Here is a 27198-nt window from a genome sequence, read left to right as displayed (position 1 = left end):
GGCTGGTCATACTCTTTGCAGTATTTACATTTTTAGCCTGGGTACTTTCATTCCTAGGTCTCTATCTGAGGCCCTTAGTCAAGTGCCTCTTCAGCTGTCTCTGCCAAGGATTCCTCAAGGAAGGCATGAGGGTACTTTTCCCCATTCTGACTCAGTACCCAGTACTTTTCCACACCTAACCATACTCCTTTGCACCCCTGCCCCCGCCACCCCAGAGTTCAGTACTCCAGAGTCCATAAAACTACCAGAGCCTTTTGTCAGGGGAGCCCTCATCAGTGAAATGTCCCACATCTGTGCTGATCCACCAGGGCCTCCACCGGCAAATCTTTCCTTGGGGGAAAATGCGTCAGGGAGAGTCGGCCATTCTTTCGGTTTTAGACGCTTGCTTATATCACCTCAATAAGTGACTAAACACATAACTCTTTTGTTCTCGGTTTGTTGCTTTAACTGCTACTCCCACACCTGGCAACTCAGCTCTCTCTCTCTCAGCTCAGCTCAGCTCCTGACACTGGCGTATAAGGATGAGCTCTAACTTCCTGGGATAGGCCTAAGGCAAGAGTAATTCGAACAACTCAGATATTTCTTAGAGGAAGTGAATTTAACTTCTCAGCCTTGTTAATTTGTAATTGTTAACAGTAGACTATCTATAGAGCTTCTACTAACAAAGGGGGTAATAGAATTTTCACCTCTAATGCAGGATACCGCTTCATCAAAACACAACAGAGTCTTAGTCCCCTCAGAATACCATGAATATAACAAAAATACCATAGATTGAGTGGCTTAAAAACAACAGAAACTTATTTCTCACGGTTTGGGAGGATGGGAACTCCAAAATCAGGGTGCCAGCAGGATAGGGTTCTGGTGAGAGCCGTCTTCAGGTTTCAGCGTTTCAGACTGCTGACTGCTAGTATCCTCACAAGGCAAGAGAGACAGGAAGCAAAGGCTCACCTGACTCTTATAAGGGCAGTAATCCCATTCACGAGGGCTCCACCCTCACAACATAATTAATCCCATTTACCTGCCAAAGACCCCACCTCCTAACATCATCACACTTGGGGTCATAGTTTTGACTTGTGAATTTTAGGGGAACACAAACATTCAGTTCATAACAGAGACTAATAAAATTCCCTCTAAAGAAATTCACTCAGCCTAATGCATCTTCCCCACCCCACCACTCCTCTACGCACTTATCTTTGTTCCCTATTGTTTAGGAAGGAAGAAAGCAAAGCAAATACTTTGAAGATCAATTTTATTTATCTTTCTTAATACTGCACTGCAAAAGTATGTACTTTGGCTAAAAGTATATTTTATTCCGCTTTCTTAATGTCTAAATCTTTCTCTTTTTCTCTAGCACAATTTGCCAGTGAGGAGTCATTCAAAATTAGAAGCTATAACAACTGATATATGGATTAGCCTTCTTTCCAGTATGTTCCTTCCAGTATGTCCCACTGACTCCATGACAGATTTTATTATTTAGAATTAAACATCTGTATTGATCTTTGACTCTTCTCAAGAGCCTTAAAAACATTTGGGACCAAACCAAAGGTAGTGATTTTAGTAGAAATAGAAAGATATTCAATTTGTAAAGACTTAAGTTAGGACTCAAAGAATGGAACTGCTTACCTAAGGTTGGAAATCCTTTCACAGAATCAGTCATTCATGTATTAATGTTTTGCTTGTATCCATAGCATTAAAGGGCTTATCTAAGGCACATTGCAGCTGGAACTTTCTTGCCTTGGGACGCTCAGATCCTTAATTCAGATATGTTATGTCTATAAACATTTTGCAAACTTAAACTGTCCTGAAGCTTTGAGGTTGGGAAATGTATCATTATCTCATGAATTCATCGTTCTATCATCCCACTTTAGTTCTCCTTTGGCACTATTTTGTTCAACTCTATGAGGAATTTTAAAATATTCAGCTTTTGTTCAGTCAAAAGCTGACCCCACATGCGCACCCCCAGACCACTCCACACACATGTAATGTTGGAACTAGACCATTAGAACGGTGTTGTAAAATCTTCCTTTCTTTGAATTATTAGATATTTTTAATGTTATAAATTTCATCTGCTATCAGTGTGGCACTAGAAGTTTGAGGGCACAAGAAAACATCTCATGTGTGGCTACTTAAAATAGGTTCCACTCAAGTGATTTAAATGAGAAGGAAAAACAAAGCAAAGGATGTGCCTAATTCCTGATTGATTCCATACTTAATGAAATCCAAAGACTCCTAATATTTTAACACTTTAAAAGAAAGTTTGGGGGAAGGAAAGAGAGGAGGGTAAATATATCAACAGTGTCACGTATCCAGATTGTAGTTAAAATTAGTTTCATTTTATAATGCAATTTATGCTCTGTTTAGGGAATACTAATTTGATCTAGGGACTGGTAAAAAGTGAAAACTTTTGTCTTTTGAGTAGAAAATTTGAATACAACTTAACATGACTTTCAACTTTAAAAAATACATAGCTTAAAAATCTATGGAATGAAAAATCCTTAAGCTAAAACCCCTATGGTACCTTTGCTTAACCTAGTATTTTTCACCTGGTTCGGTGAAATTACTACTTACGCTAAGACATGGTTCATCAGCTTCCACACGTCCCAAAGTGCTTTTTTAAAAGTTGTTTTGGAAATTATTGCAATTTTACACAGCAATTTCCTATGGTTGCTTAGCTTGGAAAATCCAGAGGCAGGTGTTATACTGGATCCGTCTTTCAAACATGCATAATACAGTCCATTTTTTTATGACTCATTTTGTACTTCTTCAAGACACTGGATTTTTTTTCCTTATTCAACTTAGAGTATGTATTATTTTGTTTATAATTTATACTGCTTATTTTATTTCAATTCTGTCTCAGGTCACTTCTTGCATTACTGATCTTTGTGGTTATTTGTATTTAAACATATGTATCTCTTAGGGAGTCAACTCTGTTATTAGCCAGTAGAGGAAGAATCAGTCCTGTCCCTATTGGTTACACACAGTGCTATGAGGAAACACACAGTGCTGAGAGATGATGATTGGTAGCTGTGTATAAAATGAATAAAAAAGTAATTCTGTTTGGACATAATTTTTCCAAATAAAGCACTTCATTAACATGACTTGATGTTCAATATTTTTCCAGGTATACTAAAAAATGCCATGGGATATATTCTTTCTCTCTCTGTTACAAATTGCTTTAATAAAGCAATATGTACCTATATCCCAAAATCAAAGTAGTAAAGTCTAGAAAAAATATGATTCCCTTATTTGCACTTATTGTAGATTACGATTTTTACTTGTATATTTTGTAAGGAAACAATATAATTTTTCCCAGACCTTATTACTTCTCTTTTTCTTTAAAAATATAGGTAAACATTGACATGTATTTCCATACTTACATTCCTAACATTCATATAACAAGAAGTGTTTGACAGAACTCATTTCCCACTACTGTGAACTGAATGTTTGCATCCTCCCAAAACTCATGTTGAGACTTAATACCCAATGTAATCCTATTAGGAAGTGGGGTCATTGAGAAGGACTAGGTCATAAGTGCGGAGCTCTCCTGAATGAGACTAGTGTTCTTATAAAAGAGATCCCACAGAGCTCCCTAGCCTCTTCTGCATGTGAGGTTACAGTAAGAAAAAAGCCAAAATGCAGAAGCAGGCTCTCATAAGACATGGGATCTGCTGCTGCCACAATCTTGGACTTCCCGGCTTCCAGGACTGTGAGATATAAATATTAGCTGTTTGTAAGTCTCCTATACATGGTATTTTTGTTATAGTAGCTAGAATGAATGGACACCTACATCTTCAAAAAAAAAAAGTACATTGTTGTTCATTTTAATCTTTGCCAATCTGAAAATTCAAAATATTTCATTGCTATTTAAATTGTATTACTTTGATTTCATAGATATTTGAGGAGCTTTTCACATTTTTACATATTTCTTTTTTCTGAATTTATGCCTTTTTTACAATTTTCTGTCAGGGAATTAATCTTAGCTGATTTATAATAAGCTTTATTTAGGCAAATATTGACATTTTTACCTTGCAAGTGGAAAATTTCCAAATTGTTCACTTCCTTCTATTTTTTATGCTTTATTTTGATATACTGTTTATTATTTAATTTTATACTTTAAGGTTTATAGCTTTGGGGTTGTGTTTGAAATTTCAGACCTCCATTATAATCTTACTCTATTCTAAATGTGTATAAAGTTCACTTAAAATTGAATGGTACATTAACCAACCATTTCATTTCAATTCTTAAATCTCTCTCCAGTTCTTTGGAGTTAAATTTTGTCTCATCCCTGCACCTCATCCTGCCTCTTTCATTATTTTTAATAAATCTCATTCTGTTTACAGTCTATACCAATAACTATTTTTCCTATTAGAGAATACCAACGTATCCTTTTTTAACCATTCTTCTCTTAGTTTCTTGCCTAATATTTTTAAAGGAACAATTGTATTAATTTCCAGTTATTGAAACAGTTTATGGAAAAGTAAAATACTCACTGTGTATCAGGTCCTATACTAGGAGTTGCAAGCTTAGCAAACATGTTCCTGGGCCATGGAGCACCTCTTTGACACATTGTTCTTCATTTTATCAATTTCACAAATATTATTAATATCTCTTCCCCAGAGTATGTTCCATGCTGAATTTATTAAAAGAGATAATTTAGTTACCTCAGATTGCTTTTTAATGTAACATAAAAATGCAGTCCATAAAAGTGTTTCTTAATATCTTTTAAAATCATTAAGGGCGTACAAAGACTAAGCTTGCTGTAAAATATGGCAAAGTAAAATGTGTTATGAACAATATCAATGCATATATGGGAAAATGTAACTCAATATTTATATTGGAAAGTATTGCCTCCTTTTATATTTTAGGAGTTAGGGTAGAAATAGTATTGTGTATTTGGATCTTTTTATTCTTACTAGATATTTTTCCACTTATTTTTCTTTCAGTCACTGAGAGAAGGGGTTGAAATCTGTAACTATAATTGTGAATTTGCTATTTCCCCCTACAATTTGTCAGGTTTATTTTAATTCTTGTATTTTGAATTTCCATTAATGAGTATATGCACACAACATTTGTATGTCTTCTTGATGAATGTTTCCTTTATCATCATAAAATTATCTCTCTGTTCATACCCTTTTCATTCAGGTCAACTTTCTCTAATATCAATATATCTACTCTGACTTTCTCATGATTAGTGTTTGTATGGCATAATTTTTCAATTTTTGAAAAACTCTTTGCAACCTTATGTTATATGCATCTTTTGTAAGAGCATGTAGTTGGGTCTTGCTTTTTAATCCAGTACGATAATTACTAGTTTTAAGGAGAGTATTTACTCCTTTTACATTTATAGTCATTATTGATATGGATAGAATTAATTTTACCTTCATAATCTTTATTTTATTACTTATCCATTCTGTTCTTTCCCCCCTCCCTTCTATTTCATTTGGATCAATTGTTTACGTTTTAGTATTCCACTGTATCTCCTCCATTGATTTAGCAACTATATATTTTTAATAGATGTATATATGGCTACTCTAGAGTTTATAAAATCTTTAGCTTATCACTGTTTACCTTCAGAAAATATTATTACACTTCACATATAACATAAGAAGCTGACAAAAGAGAGTTTAAACAGATCAATGAAGGTCTCTCAAGTAGTTTGGGAAGTGATGAAGAATAAAACTCAAAATTTATGACCTCCACCTTTGTCTTTTAACACGACGCCATTACTTAGGCCACATCTAGTCAAACAAAATAAAGCACTCACAGGTGACCAGGACTCTATTATATAGATGATCGACCTACCTAGGATAAGAAACATGCAAAACGTTGGGGAACATTCTTTGTTTTACGGCTGGCCTGGTTTCAAAACTTGACTATGATAAGTGCTTCTTATTAACAATTAACTTGTAAAGTTTATCTCTGAATTTCATTTTCCCCACCAAGAATCAGAGACAAACAAACCTACTTCATATAAAAAGTAATTAAAGAAGAAATATTATGAACAATATGGAGGTGCATAATAAATATTCATTCCATTCCTAGATTTGTGATTCTTTTCTGCCAGAGGATTTAAAATAGAAAAGAAAAGAAAGAAAAGCAATTGTGTGATTTTGGTTTTTTTTTTTTTATATATATTTATTTGTAACCTGTTTTGGGGAAGATTTTATAAAAACAAGACTTAAACCATCTTCCTGAAAGGTGGAAGTTAACTTGTATATACATTATGAATATATCTTTGCATGATAAATAATTAAAAATTTACTATTGTTAGAAGTAGGTATCTAATCTGGGTTGATTTATATTTAGCATTATAATATTAAGATAAACAGATATTGAATTAGACTGCCTCTATTCCATTGAAATGCTTGTGAATATTATAAAATTGCAGAAAAGCCAATAACAAATCCATATATTTTTAGTCAGAAACTCTACAATGTGACCAGTAACTAACACCAGCTATGTGTTTTGTTTTATGAATAATTTTATATTTTCTCTTTAAATTTCATTAGACCAAAGCATTCTCAAAGAAGTTAAGCTCTAGCCAGTCACTTAGTTAATTGTTTATCAACTCCATCAATCTTTTGAACATCTATATTTTTCACCTGAATTAAAAGTAGAGATTCTTTGAATCATTTTATGGATTTTCTGGCAATGAGCTAACAGAGGATATATTAACTAATTGACTCTGCTTAATATTACTTTGTGCATGTTGTTGTCTGCTTTTCATTCCAAATGGCTAATTTTCTCACCAGACAAGGTCCAGTCTATGGAAATGTCCAATTATCTAGCACTCAACCTTAGAAATATGTGCATCTGGAGAGGATGTGGAGAAAAGGGAACCCTCCTACATTGTTGATGGGAATGTAAATTGGTGCAGCCACTGTGGAAAACTGTATGGTGGTTCCTCAGAAAACTAAAAATAGAACTACCATATGATACAGCAATCCCACTCCTGGGCATATATCCAGACAAAACTAATTCAAAAAATACACTCACCCCTATGTTCATAGCAGCACTATTCACAATAACAAAGACATAGAAACAACTTAAATGTCCATCAAAAAATGAATGGATAAAGAAGATGTGGTACATGTGTACAATGGAATACTGCTCAGCCACAAAAAAGAATGAAATAATGCCATTTGCAGCAACATGGAAGCAACTAGAGATTAGCATACTAAGTGAATTAGAAAGGGAAAGACAAATACCATATGATATCACTTATATGTAGAATCTAAAATATGACACAAATGAACCTATCTATGAAAGAGAAACAGAGTCATGGACATAGAGAACAGACTAGTGGTTGCCAAGAGGGAGAGGGTTGGGGAGGGATGGAGTGGGAGGTTGGAGTTAGCAGAGGTAAGATTTTATATATAGAATGGATAAACAACAAAGTCCTACTGTATAACACTCCTATGATAAACCATAATGGAAAAGAATATAAAAAAAAGAATGTGTATATATGTATAACTGAATAACTTTGCTGTACAGCAGTAATTATCACAACATTGTGAATCAACTATAAGTCAATAAAGATACTAAAAAAAGAAAATTTTATTGGTTTAGTATGTAATGTTAATTCTATTAGAAGCTTTATTCGAATGCTACAGAAATGTTAGAGGATTAAAGATACTTCATATTGTTTCTGAAACATTTTGTGATACATTTTTATTTGAATTACTAAACAATCTGTTCATTTGCTAAATAGTTTAAAAGTAGTTCTTTTAGTTACAAATATAAAATTCAATACTTAAAAAAAAAAAGAAATATGTGCATCTACAAATATCCTATATGGAAACCAAAAGTTACTGGAAGTGTCTCTTCTTAATTCACCTTAGCTCATTAAGGCTACCAGGTCAGCAGCTCTGTATACTGCTCCAGGCATTTTTGACATTTTTAAGTGCTTAAATTGATAATTTTGAAAAGTATTTTTTGTCTTTTCCAAATCCCACAGAAAGTTGCTGCATCAAAACTTCAAATATGTTTGGCACAAACTGTTGGAAATGTGTTTGGTACAAAGAGTTGGAAAAATATTTTCTGGAGGAATGATTGTGGGATCCTAAGTTTACTTTTATTTTTATGTGATCTTTAAGGCCTCTTCTCATTATTTAAATGACCTGTGTGTTGTTTGTATCTTTTCTTTTGTCTTCAGAAAAGAAAGTTTCCTCTTTAAACTCTGAAGGCATGTGGGGAGTACTGTAGAAATTTACACAATGAAGGTCTTTACCAGAACCTTTTCCCACTTCCATACAAAGAGATGTGAGTCACTTGAGAGATACTCTCTTATTAGCATAGCCACTGTTTGGCATAAATGCCAACATTTTAGCTTATACTCTTTTCTTTTCTCTCTTTGGAAGGTATATTGCAATACAAATGACTGAAATATTTGGAGATGGAAGTGGCAGACTGCAATAAGTGGTAAAGAGTTCACAAATATATTCTAGGCTCTAGATTCTTTGTGTCCCTCCATTCAAAAGAGTTATAAAGTTTTTTTGGATGAAAAATACATATTCAGCAGAGTTTAAAGTGCTTTGTGAAATAATAGTAAATAATCATAACACTACTATCATAACTCATTATATGTCTATAGAAAGTCTTATATTTTTAAAGAGCTGTTATATACATCCTCCTATCTGAGTAAATGCAGGAGGAGTGAAATTGTGGGTGATTTGACATTGTCTTGATATCTACACTGGCATTACATATGTTCTTACCTATTTTCTTTCCCCCTGACATGTGATATAAAGAAAGTTTTACAAAACAAATTGATTGCCTTTCAATGAACTGAAGTTTTACCCTGCTTTATTCTTATCAAGTCTCTACCTGCAATTAGACCAATTCGGAAAGAAAGGCAAAGTTACAAGGAGCAGTTTTATTGCAGAATATTGTTTGCAGTGAATTGCTGCAGTGATACTTCCATTTTTCACTCATAAAACAAATAGACAAGTATTTTGCACTTAATGATACCCCAGGGATCAGGGTTAATGCATGCGTTCAACCTAGGCAGTCAGTCATGCAACATCATTTATTCTGAGTAAATAAATCGAGTTCCCTGGTTAAAAGAGAGAGTCAAGTGTGATGTGGGGTGAAGAGAATGATTCTCCGGGGAAAAAGTGAGAAGTTAATTTCCCTCAAATATAACAGGCAGAGACAAAGCAAATGAGATCAGTTAATACGGAAGCAAAATAAATTACTTCAAAAGAAAAAGTAAATCTAAAGATTGAGGAAGTAGCCCTTTATATGAAATATTTATTGAATACAAAGAGTTAGAGATAAAACTGTAGAATGACAGATTCTACTTTTATTTTACAATAGGTTTACTTTTGCTTGTATTTTGAAATGTTTTGTTTTATTTTTGTATTTTTATTTATTTATTTTTTGCGGCACGTGGGCCTCTCACTGTTGCGGCCTCTCCCATTGCAGAGCACAGGCTCCAGACGTGCAGGCTCAGCGGTCATGGCTCAGGGCCATAGCCGCTCCGCGGCATGTGGGATCTTCCCGGACCGGGGCATGAACCCGTGTCCCCTGCATCGGCAGGCGGACTCTCAACCACTGCGCCACCAGGGAAGCCCTATTTTTGTATTTTTAATATTTAGGCACTCACATTGATATAAACTCTATACTTTTATAAGATGTAAAATGGATAGTATGGAAGTATACCTAACAAACTTCTTAGTATACAGGCATTTGGTTAAGATGAGGATTTGGCTAGATTCTTCTTTAGGGTGAATTAAAGCTGAATTTTTACCTTAAATACTTATAACTCACACCTCTTCTCTTGGTACTTAATGTCATTTTAATAAATGTATTAATACTTTTGTCATTTTCTTTTTACTTATAAGGACTTCATATAATTTTAAATTTATTACTTGACACTATATGCTTATAATTTCTCAGAAGCTCCAGACTTACAAATATTTCTCTACAAAAATATCTATAATATGGAAATGAGACGAGCAAGAAATACATGAAAATACTGTTTGAATTTTTATTTCACCACCTGAGGACTCATAAAGATAATATTTTCTAACATTTCATACATGCATTCCTCTAATTTTCTTGACTTCATTGTCTGGTTCCAAAAAAAAAAAAAAGACTAGAGTATTACTTGATTACATAAAGACAGCACATACAAATCTGGATCAAAAGAACCAAATCAGTCATTTTTCACAAGACTGCTGTAACAATTGTTTGAGCAATTGTTGAAACTATTATAATTTTTTTAATATGATAGAAGTACATTTCTACTTCACTATGACATTTTCATTTTGGCAGCTATCAAAGATTTAGATGAAATGGATATATATTTTCAATGTAAGTATACAAATTACATTAACCTGACAAGTTTTAAAGATCTTAAGAAAAAATTCTGACATTAAATATGATTACAGATTTAGAGCCCAGAAGATGGAAGCATTCATATTTCAGGGAGTATATTTAAATTTAAGGTTCAAGTTGGAAAATACACTTATTCTTTTTTGTTTTTTCCACAACTAAACATTGAATACTGGGAAATCATGTCAGCCAGGACTAAAATTTCATGTAATATATCTGAAAATAAAATAAAATCTATTTTCTCAATATATGAGGATGAATATATATGAAGTATGGATGAATATGAAGCCAACTATTAAATTTTTGCCTTTGCCTGTTTGACTCTATGGCACATGGAGCCAATTTAGCCTGTTTTTGTAAATAAAGTTTTATTGAAAGACAGCCATATTCGTTCATTGACATATTGTCAATGGCTTTTTTTCACTATCAACAGGAGAGTTTAGTAGTTACTCTATATAGTTACAGATTGTATGGCCTGCAAAGTCAAATTTACTATCTGTCTCTTAAGGGAAAGTAGGTAGACTGAATAGGTCTTGAATTGTTTTGTCTTGTTTTAAACTAAGTAGTTGACTCTATGCTTAGTATTAGTATAATAAATAATTAAATATAATAGTACAATACACTGGGGACCAAATGTGGATTAAAAAGCATAGGCGTTCATCAGAGATTTTTCAGATGAAGAAAACCCAACTGTTTTTATGAGTTCATGCTTAAGTGGTATTGCATTAAAAATAAGTATCTCACTGATTACGTTGGGTTGGCTATTTGAAAAGACTTACTAGACTCCGTAGTATAAATCTACGTAAGTCTTCAATAAAGTTAAGAGTTACAGTAAGGGAAAGAAAGCCCCAGCAGCCATGGGAACCCACCAGATTTCTAGATGAATTCCTTAAGATCTTTACTTGTTTACCAAGCACGTGCCTGTTGGAAAGAATTTGATAATTTAGAGAAGCAACTTAATGCTTCCTTTCAGATGAACGAAGGATAAAGTGATAGCCTCTTCCAAACACCTAAAGGAAGTATATCTATAAGAAATTTTCATTATAAAAATCATTTAAAGCTCCAGAGATCAGAAGTCACAGCTGCAAGTTCACTGTGTGGCACAAGATACTTTCAATTCTTAAAAAAAAAAAAAAATTCAGGGCAATATAAGGCTCTGGGCTGCTTAATCTTGGCAAAAATCCAGTAGCAGTTTAAGCAGTGATGGTAGTACATAGAGTTGGAACCTAGAAGAATGAATTAACTTAAATCATCTAAGAATTTCATAATCTCTATGAAAGCCGTAAAGGCTCTTCTAGTTTTGGAAGTTAGTTTGATCTTTAAAAAAAAAAAAATAGAGTACTCATTTTTACATGTGTGAGTGTGTGTGTGTTTAAAGAAGCATTATTATTTTTTTTAAATGCCCATCTGTGAGGGTTATCTATTAATTGCCCCCTTGGTGCTTTATTATTTCTAGTCCTTGATGATGATTAAAATTTGAGTCTTTTCATGGAAACAAGCAATATCTACAATGGGTCTCTCAAAAACACATTACAGAAACATTATAGTACTGTTTTGGGACACTGTATTAGGTATAAAAGATTATTGGCTTCATGCTCTTACCAGTAAGTGCTTCCCCCTATGAATGTTTTAAAAGTCTAGTATAGATCAATTCAGCAGAATCAGGGTAATCAAAAAACAAATCCAGGACTAATTCTTTTTTTCTCCTTCACTTTACTATTAACATCATTTTTGTTGGTATTATCTCATGGCAACAATCATTCCCAAATACATGGAGTGGCATGTTTGCTTTCCTTGAAACATGAATCAGAGATATCTGAGTTCCTTATTTTTGTTATGCTTTACCACATCCGTTCTCTAAATCCAAGTTAAATCCAAAAAGTACCTATGACAACTTACAGAGATGAAAGATTCGCACATTTGTGAGAACTCTGTTTATTGAGCATATCCTATTCCTTGCTTTCTGATATGATGGGAAAAAGACAATGGTATATTGCAAAAATACTTACTTTTTCTATGTTTATAGACATTATTTTAATTGATAATTCTCCAGGACAAATCAATTGTTTCATAATACCAGATATCTTTCCATTTAGTGGACACTTTCAAGATGATTACCTTGTTCCCATACCTTTGATTCAGGTAAAATTTACTATGTATTTGAGTATAACATATCTTTAATAGCCATTCTTTCGATCTCCATGGTTTGAAAAATAAATATCATTTGCTATATAAAGTGAATATAATTTTTAGAAGTCCCCCACTCTCTTTTGAAATGATTGTGAAGTTCTATAGGGAAACAAACTAATTTCATATGTCATTCATAATTTAACATTTATTTTTTATATTGCCTAAGCAAAAGTTTTGACTTAGTAAATAGATACTATATGTTAAGGTAAGAATACAAGAATGATCATCAATATTTCTGCCTTGAGGAAAATTTCCTATTTTCATATGGGACAGCTTTTTTCTTTTTTAACATCTTTATTGGAGTATATTTGCTTTACAATGGTATTAGTTTCTGCTTTATAACAAAGTGAATCAGCTAAACATATACATATATCCCCATATCTCCTCCCCCTTGCATCTCCCTACCACCCTCCCTATCCCACCCCTCTAGGTGGTCACAAAGCACCAAGCTGATCTCCCTGTGCAATGTGGCTGCTTTCCACTAGCTATCTATTTTACATTTGGTAGTGTATATATGTCCATGCCACTCTCTCACTTAGCCCCAGATTACCCTTCCCTCTCCCCGTGACCTCAATTCCATTTTTTACGTCTGCGTCTTTATTCCTGTCCTGCCCCTAGGTTCTTCAAAACCATTTTTTATTTCAGATTCCATATACATGTTTTAGTATACGGTATTTGTTTTTCTCTTTCAAACTTACTTCACTCAGCATGACAGACTCTAGGTCCATCCACCCAACTACAAATAACTCAATTTTGCTTCTTTTTTTGGCTCAGTAATATTCCATTGTATATATGTGCCACATCTTCTTTATCCATTCATCTGTTGATGGATACTTAGGTTGCTTCCATGTCCTGGCTATCGTAAATAGAGCTGCAATGAACATTTTGGTACATGACTCTTTTTGAATTATGGTTTTCTCAGGGTATATGCCCAGTAGTGTGATTGCTGGGTCATATGGTAGTTCTATTTTTAGTTTTTTAAGGAACCTCTGTACTGTTCTCCATAGTGGCTGTATCAATTTATATTCCCACCAACAGTGCAAGACGGCTCCCTTTTCACTACACCCTCTCCAGCATATATTGCTTGCAGATTTTTTGGTGATAGCCATTCTGACTGGTGTGAGGTGATACATCATTGTAGTTTTGATTTGCATTTCTCTAATAATTAGTGTTGTTGAGCGTCTCAGATTTTTCATCATTAGTGTATAGGAATGAAAGAGATTTCTATGCATTAATTTTGTATCCTGTTACTTTTCCAAATTCACTAGCTCTAGTAGTTTTCTGGTAGCATCTTCAGGGTTCTCTATGCATAGTATCATGTAATCTGCAAACAGTGACCATTTTACTTCTTTTCCAATTTGTATTCCTTTTATTTCTTTTTCTTCTCTGATTGCTGTGGTTAAAACTTCCAAAAGTATGTTGAATAATGGTGAGAGTGAACAACATTTTCTTCTTGCTGATCTTAGAGGAAATGGTTTCAGTTTTTCACCATTAAGAACAATGTTGTCTCTGGGCTTGTCATATATGGCCTTTATTATGTTGAGGTAAGTTCCCTCTATGCTTACTTTCTAGAGGGATTTTTCATAAATGGGTGTTGAACTTTTTCGAAAACTTTTTCTACTACTACTGAGATGATCATATAGTTTTTTTCCTTCAATTTGTTAATTTGGTGTATCACATTGATTGATTTGCGTATATTGCAGGATCCTTGCATTCCTGGGATGAACCCCACTTGATCATGGTGTATGATCCTTTTAATGTGCTGTTGGATTCTGTTTGCTAGTGTTTTGTTGAGGATTTTTGCATCTATATTCATCAGTGATATTGGCCTGCAGTTTTCTTTCTTTGTGACCTCTTTTTCTGCTTTTAGTATCAGTGTGATGGTGGCCTCATAGAATGAGTTTAGGAGTGTACCTCCCTCTGCTATATTTTGAAGGAGCTTGAGAAGGATAGGAGTTAGCTCTTCCCTAACTGTTTGATAGAATTCGCCTGTGAAGTCATCTGGTGCTGGGCTTTTGTTTTTTGGAAGATTTTTAATCACAGTCTCAATTTCAGTGCTTGTGATTTGTCTGTTTATATTTTCTATTTCTTCCTGGTTCAGTCTCAGAAGGTTGTGCTTTTCTAAGAATTTGTCGGTTTCTTTCAGGTTGTCCATTTTATGGGCATATAGTTGCTTGTAGTAATCTCTCATGATCCTTTGTATTTCTGCAGTGTCAGTTGTTACTTTTCTGTTTTCATTTCTAATTCTATTGGTTTGAGTTTTCGCCCTTTTTTTCTTGATGTGCTGGCTAATGGTTTATCAATTTTTTATCTTCTCAAAGAACCAGCTTTTAGTTTTATTGATCTTTGCTATTGTTTCCTTCATTTCTTTTTCATTTATTTCTGATCTGATATTTATGATTTCTTTCCTTCTTCTAACTTTGGGGTTATTTTGTTCTTCTTTCTCTAATTGCTTTAGGTGTAAGGTTAGGTTGCTGTTTTGAGATGTTTCTTGTTTCTTCAGATAGGATTGTATTGCTATAAACTTCCTTCTTAGAACTGCTTTCTTCTGCATCCTGTAGTTTTTGGGTCGTCATGTTTTCATTGTCATTTGTTTCTAGGTATTTTTTAATTTCCTTTTTTGATTTCTTCAGTGATCTCTTGGTTATTTAGTAGTGTATTGTTTAGCCTCCATGTGTTTGTAATTTTTACAGATTTTTTTCCTGTAAATAATACCTAGTCTCATAGCATTATAGTAGGAAAGGATGCTTAATATGATTTCAATTTTCTTAAATTCATCAAGGCTTGATATGTGACCCAAGATATGATTTATCCTGGAGAATGTTCGATGCACACTTGAGAGAAAGTGTAATCTGCAGTTTTTGGTTGGGATGTCCTATAAATATCAATTAAGTCCATTTTGTTTAATGTATCATTTAAAGCTTGTGTTTCCTTACTTATTTTAATTTTGGATGGTCTGTACATTGGTGAAAGTGGGGTGTTAATGTCCCCTACTATGATTGTGTTACTGTCAATTTCCCCTTTTATGGCTGTTGGCATTTGCCTTAAGTATTGAAGTGCTCCTATGTTGGGTGCATAAATATTTATAATTGTTATATTTTCTTCTTGGATTGATCCCTTGATCATTATGTAGTGTCCTTCTTTTTCTCTTGTAATAGTCTCTATTTATAAAGTCTATTTTGTCTGATATAAGAATAACTACTCCAGCTTTCTTTTGATTTCCATTTGCATGTAGTATCTTTTTTCATCCTCTCTCTTTCAGTCTGTATGTGGGACAGTTTTTAAAATGATCTTGAGAGCTACTTTTTAATATGGCTCTTAGTTACAGAATCAAATTTATTATGTGAAAATATTTATAAAAGTTATTGCAATGCAAGTAGTAAGGCACATTATTATGCCTGAATATCATTTTGTTATTTCTTTGTCAACAATCATCTATGTAAATTCTTTAAGCAGTTTGTTTCTACATAATTCTCTTATTATCATTTTTATTATTATTTTTTCTCTGTAAGAGTTGTTATTTTAACTGCATTATCTGAAGTCTGATACTTAAAAATCAGGATTAAGATACTCTAAGACCCTGCTTACTTTAAGAAGACCATGAATTTAAGTTACTTTGCTTTTAAAATTCTGTAAAGAGATTCCTTTCATGTTCTTCCCTTATCAGTTTCAAAAATTTTACTCTCAGTAATATGTCCTAGAAGCTCTAGCTAAAATTTATGCATTTCTGCCAGTTGAATGTTTGCTGAATAACCCTCTTCTTATAATGAATAGTTCATGGCATTAAAAAAAAAAAGTGATGAATCAAATATAAGACCGAATTATCCCTTTGTACCTCTCTACCCTACCTTTTTGGAGAATTCTGAAGAACTTGTAAAGAAACATCTTTTAGGAAGAAGAAAAATGCAGAGCTTGATATCATAAGAGAAAAAGACAATATTAATTCAAATAAACAGGAAATGAATATTTACTTCCCACACACACATACTTCTACTTTATCAAAATTTCTAGTGATTTAGCTTATTTTGTCAGTAAATTGTGATAATTTCACATTAGTGTTTCCCTGATATCTTTGACTTTATTTATATTTTGCAATGATTTCAAGATTGACTCAAAATATAGCTTAGAAACAAATTATTTCATGTTATAACTGCCTTGGTAAATTTAATCTTATGATTTTTAACAGATGAACATGTGATCAATATGACTGTGTATCTGTTACTATGCTACTTGGTGGAATTGAAATGTTTTATTATATGTGTTATTATATATAGTTTATAGTTTATAACATATAAAATGAAATGTTTCAATTCTGCCAAGTAACGTAGTTATATATAATTTGTATATAACATATAGAATATACTTAGGAATAATATATATCCCTAAAATTACTTGTGCACTGATAGGATGTATCATATTTAAGATTGTTGTCTTTGTCATTTCCTCCTAACTAGCATTCCTTCAATTGAAAATAACAAAAACCACATCAACAATAATTCTGACTCAAATTGACTCATGATGAAGGGCATACATTATTACATATATCTCACATGATTAGGACTTCTAAAGATAGGTCAGAGTTGAGCGCTGGTTGATTTGGTGGTTCGATGATAATAACATCAACCTCAAGTTTCCTTGCATCTCTTCTGTCTGTTATCCTAAATGAGTTATATTGTCCTCAGCCTAGATCTTTTCAAGTCTCTTATTATGGTTGAGGCAGAACTTTTTCACACACAAATATGTCAGAGGCAGAAAAAGAGTAGGGAATCATAAACATGTGCTCCCTCCACCTGCCAACAGTAAGCCAAATACCAACATATTTAATAAATCAGAGTTGGGTCAGCTCCTTTTTAACTAGTTATAAGCAAGGCAAATTAAAGCACATATAACTGGATTTTACCTAGTAAACCCAACTTGTTGAACTTGGGAGACGCTCTCATGATCTAAAGGTATATAGGACAGAGGTGGACATCACAATGAAATAAGCACTCTATGTCTAAACTAAGGAAATAGACGAAAATGAATGTTGGGTAGAACACAATAAAATTTTCTTTAACAGTTCGTAATAATATTTCACATTAAAAGCATAAGCGTGCCTAAGATTTATCCAATGTAGATGATCTATGTATGAGTTGTCTACCAAATTAAAGGTACCACACATTTAGGAAAATTACTGTCTAAAGAAATCCAAAGTAAAGAATTGGGCAACAATCTCATTTTATTTCTTCTAATCTGATGTGATCCATGGTAACTCTAATCCCTTTTCTATAATTTAGCACTACAAAATTCTGTGAGGGCTTAACATATCTGTACCAATCTTGTTTATTTGGGGCCAAACATGTCTTCTTTGAAAATCTTCAGCTCACTGTATTTATAGATCCTCTTACCGTCCTGGTTATTATCTTAATATTACACTTAGAAACAGACACAGAGCTCCATTTTCCAGCTAAGTATATCCTCCAGTAGAAATATTCTCCCTTAACCAAAAATGTAATTAATAACTGGCTTTACATTAGCTTTTTTTTAGCACTAATGTAACATTCTCTTTCAAATCAAACTTGTACTAAATAAATTCTAATCATTTTGTACATACACAAAAATGAAATTAAGTAATTTTAGATTATTTTTCTTATAGCCTAGTTTTTTCATTTACTTTATTGACCTAAATAAAATTTCTTAGTAAATAATGCATTTTACTAGGAAATTTAACCATTATTAATACTGCCCATGGGGGTACACTTTAAATAACACTCTGAAGATTTATTTTTTATCTAATTCACAGAAGAGGAAAATAAGTTTCAGAGATATTAATTACCGTGCCCAAATTTACACAGCTAGCAAATGGTGTATCTAGACCTCCAAACCACAACTATTTGACATCAAAGCCCATGCTGTTTCACATGTGTCTTTAATGGGAGGGGATATTAATAAAAGTCCAATAGCTAAAAAGTGGTGAAACAGCATAGATTAAAGCGTCTCATGGTGTATTCCTTGAGATATTAATAACTGCTAACATGATGATAAGATGGTTCAGTGATCAAATTATTTGGGAATGGTGGGCTAAAGCATGTTAAATTATGTTATGTCAGAATTTGTCAAAAAGTTTGATATATTTATGTGTATTATAGCTGTTGAACCTCCAAGACAAGAATATAGGATTACAGTTAGCAAGATGATTTCATCATAGAATTGTTGGATGTTCATTTCTTTTTGGTTCTTGTACATCTTAATCCCGTAAGAAATAGAATATATGTAATATTACCTGCCAAACTTTAAAAAACTGTGTATTATAGGAAATTTCAAACCTATATAATTGCTGATAAAATTGTTTCTTCAATCTGTGTCTATCCAGCATTAAAAATTATTGATTCATGATAGACCCCCAAATTCTCCCTCAACTTATTTTTGTAGAAAATACCAGAATTCTATTATTGCTTCCATAATTATTTCAGGATAAATTTTGAAAAAATGAAATATTTTATAGCAACTATAATATAATTATTAAATTAAATATCTAATCTCTGGCCATTAATATCTAGTCAGTATGTATTCAGTTTACAAATTTCTAATTTTCTCCTAAATGTCATGTTTTAACCATATCAATTCTAAAACCTATGGAATAAACATTAAATGTAAGACTCTCCCAAAGTCCCAAAGTCTCATATATAGTACGTATGTATTAATATTAGTAGCATAAAATTAACAAGCATTTACTAGATGTATTAGCCATCTACTAGTTGCAGACAATAAAAGAAACCTGAATTTTGCCTTTGCCCTTAAGGAAGATTAGAGAGAGTATCAAATGTTTGGTAATGCAGTGTGCATTCAGAAGTTGAAATAAGAGCTGCAGTACCCAGCAACTCGTACCAGCTAGTGTACTTGGTGCACTTTCTTGGAGAAAGTAGACTTTATTTGGATTATGTGACAAAAATTTATTCTCACTGATGTCTGTGTCCAAAGTATACTGCTTTTAACTCCAAAATATAATAAGCCAGTGCAATTTTATCTTGTCCGTGTTACTACCATTTTTCGCCTCAAATAGGAAATAATATCCTTTAATATCTGTCTGACAATGATCATATTAAAGTCAAATAAACATTTTTAAAAGGTGAATTTCATCAAGTCACACTCCTACATAAATAATTATTATTTAAAGAACTTTAAATCATAATTTTAAAAAATTCTTCCCTTCTTCATTATTCAATGTAGGGCCAGATTTTTATATAGTATTATTTCCCTTCTGCCTGAAGAATTCTTCTGAAATTACTTGAAGTAAAGGTCTGCTGGTGATGAATTCTTTCAGGTTTCATATGTCTGAAAAAGTCTTTCCTTCACCTTAGTTTTTTAGTCTTTTCTTTTCTTCTGAATGTTTCATTTTGGATAGGTTCTATTGTTATACCTTCAAGCTCACTAATCTTCACTTCTACAATATCCAAACTTCTGTTAACCACATCCAGTGGATTTTTCATTTTAGATATTTTGATGTATTTAGATGTTTAATCTGGCTATTTTTATTTCTTTCTTCCTCTTCTTTGCATGATCAATCTTTCCTCTAGCATCTTGAGCATATAAATATAGTTATGATAACTATTTTAGTATCATTTTCTAATAATTCTATTATCTAAGTCATCCCTGTGTCAATTTTGATTGATTTTCTGCTCATGATGAGTTCTATTTTCCTCTATTTTCACATGCCTGGAAATTTTTTACTAACTGACAGACATTGTGAATTTTACCTTGTTGTAGACTGGATATTTTTGTTGTTGTTGTTTTTCCTATGAATATTCTTGAGCTTGTTTTGAAATGCAGTTAAGTTACTTGGAAATTGTATGATACTTTTAGTTTTTACTTTTAAGCTTTGTTACGTAAGACCCAAGCTGTGTTTTGTCCAAAAATAATTTGTTCCTCATTATTCAGGCAGTACCCTTCTGGGTACTATACTTCTCCATTAGTTATGAGTTTTTCCACTTGAATTGACAGGGAAAGACCTATTCCTTGCCCTCTGCAAACTCTTAAGGTTGTTCCTTCTGCTCTTTTGTGTGATTTTTTTTCCTGGCCACTTGTGGTTTCCTGACAGGTATGCCCCCTGCTGAAGACTTGAGGGGAACCCTCTGCAGATCTCCCAGTTTCTCTTTCTGTGCAGCTCTCATCTCTCCCATCCTCTGTCTTTCCTCTGGATCCCCAGCTCCATCCTTTCAACCAATGAGAAAACATGCTTTGCCTGAGTTTCTCTTCCCCGTCTGTTGACCAGAAGCTCTCTCTAGGAATTGAAATAGCAAAATCATAGGTCCTACCTTATTCATTGCATGTTCCCCAGCAATCACTAATCATCGTTCCTCGTTTCTTGATATCCAAGGTATTGAAAACATATGTCTTATATATTTTCTTTAGTTTTTAAATTATTTCAGGCAGGGCATTAACTTTAGTCCTGGTTATTGCATCTTTACTGAAAGAATAAATAGACACACCTTTCTTGTGCCCCCAAAGATAACTGAGGGCATTCTGAAAGTAGGTTAGCAGGACCTTGAAGGTATTGATAACATTTGACACAATAATTCTTCTAATTACCTATTGTGAAGTCAAAGATAAAATTATTGATGAGTGAAAGGTGTAACTGAAGAATGCTATTTAAAATAGTATTTATAAAATGAATATTATAATAATTTAATGTCACACAAATACTTCCCTTTTAAAAATAATATGCAATCAGTTGCAAAGCATATTTTTAAAAATGTTAATTATTTGAGAATATTCAGAAAACTACGAATTTAAAAGAAAAATTTGAAGGCTTCCCTGGAGGCGCAGTGGTTGAGAGTCCGCCTGCTGATGCAGGGGACACAGGTTCGTGCCCCGGTCCGGGAAGATCCCCTATGCCGCGGAGCGGCTGGGCCCGTGAGCCATGGCCGCTGAGCCTGCGCGTCTGGAGCCTGTGCTCCGCAACGGGAGAGGCCACAACAGTGAGAGGCCCGCGTACCACAAAAAAAAAAAAAAAAAAAAAAGAAAAAAAAAAAGAAAAATTTGAAAAGTTACCAAAATAGTATATGTACATGCAGCTATCACTCTCTCTCCCGTTTCTCTCCCTTCCTCCCTCCTTCCGTCTCTATGTCTTACTTACTCTGCAGTGGTCTCCCCTGCACCTCACCACACACATACACATATGCATACACACACACACACAATATGCACATTTTCATAGATTGGAATGAAGTGAAATATACCAAAACATTAACTGTTTTTATTTTCAGGTAGTGAATTAAGGGTGATTTTTGTTTTCTGTATTATCAGCAAAATAATATTACTTGTAAAAAGACTCATTCTGTTGACATAAATTCACTACCTTATTTTTTTAAGTAAGGTAGAAACTTAATATGAGGGTAAAAGGAAGTAGGTACTGGCTGGATTCATGCCCTTCTGGCTGAGACCTCATAGTTCATCACATCAAATACTCTCGCTGTGACGCCCTCAATCCCCTTGCCTCTTGTATCTCTGGCACACATGCTTCTGTAAAACTATCTCTAGATTCTTCAAACATCTCACTTATCTTTATCCCTTGACCACAGAGTAACTTTGGAGAAAGCCATAATCTTGAGCTATTTGTTGGCACTATACATTTTTTTTCACCAAACTTAGACCAGAATCAATACGCAGTAACCTTTTTCTACCTATGAATACTGATATCCCCAACCTTTGCTAGTCTCAGTAATCCTCTTTAGCCCACAACTTTTATCCTTAGTTTTAACAGATGTCTTTTGTTCTCAATTGACAAACCCCAAATTTTCTTCAGGAAAACTGTTGCTTACAGAACCGCAGAAAATCTCTCTAATGTCCTAATAAATGAATTTTGCAACCATAGCAATAACCATGAGTTTTCCTAAAATACCCTATGATTTTTAGACAATTTCAATATGAAGGCTGAACAAAAGTTTGATTATAATTTGCTCTCTAGGATTGGATTCTCTAACATAAAAGTAAACATTTTTCTATCAAATAAAAAAACAAATATATATATAAAAACACATAAATCAAATACCCAGTTTCTCTCTTAATTAAAGAATATAGGATGACTATAATAATTCAAGTAAGCACCTGCAGCATTATTCACAATAGACAAAAAGTGGAAACAATGGAAACATTCATCAATTGATGAAAGGCTAAACAAAATGTGGTATATCTGTACAATGGAATATTTTTCAACCAATAAAATGGATTGAAATGCTGTTATATGCTCTACCATGCACAGATGTGAAAATATGCTTAGTGAAAGAGGACAGACACACAAGTCACATATTGTGTCTTTCCATTCACATGGAATGTCTAGAATAGGTAATTCTATAGTAGATTAGTGGTTGCCAGGAAATCAGGGAAGGGGGAAAAGTAAAATAACTGCTTATAGGTACCAATTTCTTTGGGGGATGATGAGAATGTTGTGCAATTAGTTAGTGGTGATGTTTGCACAACTTTGTAAATACTGAAAACCACTGAATTTTACACTTTGAAATGCTAAGTTTTCTGGTGTATGGACTATATCTCAAATCCTCAAATTGGAAAACAAAGAAAAGACCTATTTTTTATAAGCATGCATTTGCTTATATAGATCTTTTAAAAACTCTCTTAAAGTGTATGATATACAGTTTTTCATGCATAATATCCTGAAATCAAATGTTAGCAAAGGAAATAAAAATTATAAACATAGAATGGTATCGTATCTCTCTATCATCTATCTAACTGTCCATCTGACTACCATCTAATCTATCAATATATCATCTATCTCTATCTATCTATCTATCATCTATCATGAATAAAATATGAGAAACCTCAATCACACTCAATAACTTTGAGAATCCATGATTTAGGTATTTTCACATTTATACTCCACTTGATTACTTGTAAATGTGCTTTAGCTTTCTGTTTTGTTCATCTTTAGCTACTCCTTGTTCCCATATTTTAGAATTGTGCAGTCTGCAAAGATGTGATGTCCTATTATCTTGCCAGTAGAAAAATAAGATTTGTGCAGATGAAAGTTCATGGGATTTGTCTTTAGGGATCCATTCCTGAAAATTATATAAAATATAGACTTCAGGTAAAATGGCATTTAGAAATACGTGAATATCTGTTTCAACTAATAAGTCAAGTTTTACTTATGTAATGTATTCCAATCACATGGAAGTCGTAAAAGTAAGTGTGATCTCAGAAATGAGTGCTATTACAATAAAATATTCTGCAATAAAACAATACACAGTAAAAATATAAAAGCATAAAAAAGGATTGTGCTCTTGATGCCTTATTTACCAACATTTCAGGGCAGCAAAATTTTTGAAGATTCATTCTTCTTTTAAGTCTTCTTTTTACCAAATACTACTTAGAATACATTTGACCAAAATGATATACTATTCCCTGCACGGTCATAGATTGAGTCAAACAGAGGAAAGGATATACTGAAAAATGAAAAAAATGATCTTCAACACAGTTTAACAGGAACTTATATATGTGTTTTTACTGTAAACATACTGTAGCACCCATGCCCATACTACCTTTCTCAGATAAGTAATCTTGTGGAATATTCTCTTCTATAAATTTTTTCTAATATGAAAATATAAAAGAGGAAAATAGAATTGAACTACCAACCTGTGATCCATTTGTCCTCTGCATCAGGGGGACATTCCAGGCAAAAAGAAAGAAGGCAAGTCATGAGATTTAATTTTCCTGTCTGTGTGGTAAGTGGACATCTGACCAAATAGATTATTTTCGGCTAGAAAGAGAGTACTTATTAATTGAATATTCATAACAGGATTGTCGTTGCTAAGAATTGCTTTTAGAAAATAAACCCTGAAGCTAAGTATTTATAGGCATGGCTCTCTGGGAAATGTCATGTAAGTTGAAATATAAATAGACAGGTTTCATAAGCTAAATGTTCCCTGATATCTTGAGGCACTAACCCATGTGCCTCTCATAGAGACCTCTTTTATTCTGGGGCAGAGTTTATGTCTAAGGCAGGAAGGAAGGACATGGAAAGCTGCCCTAAATGTCCAGATCTCTCTCTGCTTTGTCTGTTCCACATAACTGACTGAATCCTTGAAGTTATTAATATATATTGATACCACCTGAGATCTCTGAGTTGTATAAGTCTGAACTGACAACCTAATCCTTAGTGTAAACTCAAAATGAAATATGTATAATTAGTGTTGAATGCAAACACTCCCCACTAGTTAGTCAGCTCCATAAGGACAGGCTCAAGTTTAGACTTGTTCAAATATTGTCATCCTTTATAAAAAACCAATAATAAAAACCCAGTAACTATTTAAACTAATGAATATAACAGACATACATAAAATGTATTAAAAGTGCAACAAAGTGTCATTACCAACTGTAAATATTTACTCTGCAACTGAGTAAATTAGCCAGAAAAAATGCTTACAAACATTTTGTAATTTTTTTCAATTGTCTTATTTTGTTTTATCATTTTAAGCTTATAAAAAAGTAGAACACAATGGCTCTCAAATGTACAGTTTCCCTAAAGTTAGGCCTAATGTATGATAGACTTTTTAAATTAAAGTAGAGTTGATTCACAATACTATATTAGTTTCTGGTGTGCAGCAGAGTGATTCAGTAATTTTACAGATTATACTTACTCCATTTAAAATTACTATAAAATACTGACTATATTCCCTATGCTGCATAATATATCTTTCTGGTTTATTTATTTTATACGTAGTAGTTTGTACCCCTAACCCTCCCCCCTTCCTCTTCCCACTGGTAACAACTAGTTTGTTCTCTGTGAGACTGTTTCTGTTTTGTTATAGTCATTCCTTTGTTTTATTTTTTAGATTCCACATATAAATCATAACATAGAGCATTTGTCTTTCTCTGACATACCTTAAACATGCTCAGAACACTTATATTATCCTACAGTTGGGCAAAATCATTTAGCACAAAGTCTATTTTATAATAAAGTACTGAATATATCATGTAATTCATTGAATACTGTACTGAAAGTGAAAACCAAACTGGTTGTATGGTTATAGAATGGTTGTAGGTGTACCAGTTGTTTACCCTTGTGATCACATGACTGACTGGGAGCTGTGGCTGCCGCTGCTGAGCATCATGAGAGAGTATTGAACCACATATGGCTAACCCAGGAAAAGATCAAAATTCAAAATTTGAAGATTCATTTATACTGAATGAGTATTGTATCATACCATTGTAATGTGGAAAAATCTTAGGTCAAACCATCCTATTTCAGGGACCATCTATATGTCATTTACAAATATTTTGTTCCAGTCTGTGAGTTGTCTTTTCTCTTTCTTAAAGGTATCCTTTAAAGTACACAAGTTTTAATTTTGATGAAAAACAATTTTTTTTCTTTTGTCAATTATACTTTTAGGTTCTATCTAAAAATCCATCCCCAATTTCAAGGTAATAAAGATTTGCTCTTATGATGGCTCATAAGAATTTTGTAGATTTAGCTCTTACATTTATGTCTATCATTCACTTTGAATTAATTTTTTTATGTATTGTGAGATAGGGATCCAAATTCATTCTTTTGTATGTGAATATCCAGTTGTCAATGACCATTTGTTGAAAAGACTGTTTTTCTCCATTATGTATATTGTCTTGGTACCTTTGCCAAAAATCAATTGAACATAAATATAAAGGTTTTTGCTTCTGGATTTTAAATTTCATTCCACTGATTTATCTTTCTGTGCTTGTGCCAATACCATACATTCTTGATTACTGTAACTGTGCAATAATTTTGAAATAAAAAATATGTGAGCCCTCAAATTTTGTTCTTGTTCCAGATTCCTTTGGCTTACATTTTCATATGAATTTTAGTGTCAGCTTGTCTGTTTCTGGAAATAGGGTGCTGGAATTTTGATGGGGATAGTGTTGATTCTATAGGTAATTATGAGAAGGATTGCCATCTTAATTTTTATGTCTTCTGATGCATGAACATGAAATGTTATTGCATTGATTTAGATCCTTAAATTCTTTCAACGATGTTTTGTAGTGTTGGGTGTATGTTTTTCACCTTTTTAAAATCATTCTATTAACTGTATTGTAAATGGGGCTGTTTTCTGAATTTCATTTTCATACTGTTCACTGGAATTGTAAAGACATTCAATTGATTTAGTTTATTAATGTTGTATCTTGCAAAACTGCTAACCTGGTTTGTAAGTTCTAATAGTGTTTTTGTAGATTCCTTAAAATGTTCTATATATAAAATAATGTTACCTGCAAATAGAAATATTTTTACCTTTTCCTTTCTAATCTAGAATCATGCCTACTTGCTCTACCTAGAATTTCCAGTACAGTGCTGAATTAAAGTGGCAAGAGAAACCACCTTTTTTTTTTTTTTTTTAAGGTTAATAGGGTATAAGCAATCAGTCTTTCACGATTAAGAATAATGGTAGCTGTGGGTTTTTCATAGATCTTTTTCACCAATTTAAATAAGTTCCCTTGTATTGCTAATTTGTCATGTGTTTTTGTTATAAAGGGTATTATACTTTGTAAAATGGTCTTTCCACGTCTACTGAAATTGTTGTATGTTTTTTCTCAGATGTTAAACCAACCTTGCATTCCTGGGGTATATCCCACTTAGTCATGGTGTATACTCCTTTTACATACGTTGCTGGATTTGGTTTGCTGGTATTCAACTGAGGACATTTTGTATCT

The 27198-nt window shown here is 33.0% G+C and overlaps 1 pseudogene; it reads left to right on the top strand.

Moving 5' to 3' along the window:
* The first annotated feature begins 819 nt into the window (after positions 1 to 819).
* Positions 820 to 27198, top strand: part of LOC112400757 (E3 ubiquitin-protein ligase ZFP91 pseudogene) — a 62653-nt pseudogene continuing 36274 nt past the window's right edge.

The sequence above is a fragment of the Neophocaena asiaeorientalis genome, unplaced genomic scaffold, assembly GCF_003031525.2.
Source record: "Neophocaena asiaeorientalis asiaeorientalis breed wild unplaced genomic scaffold, Neophocaena_asiaeorientalis_V1.1 scaffold19, whole genome shotgun sequence".
Taxonomy (NCBI): domain Eukaryota; kingdom Metazoa; phylum Chordata; class Mammalia; order Artiodactyla; family Phocoenidae; genus Neophocaena; species Neophocaena asiaeorientalis.
Note: the sequence above shows the minus strand (reverse complement) of the source record. Positions and strands in the feature narration are given on the sequence as shown.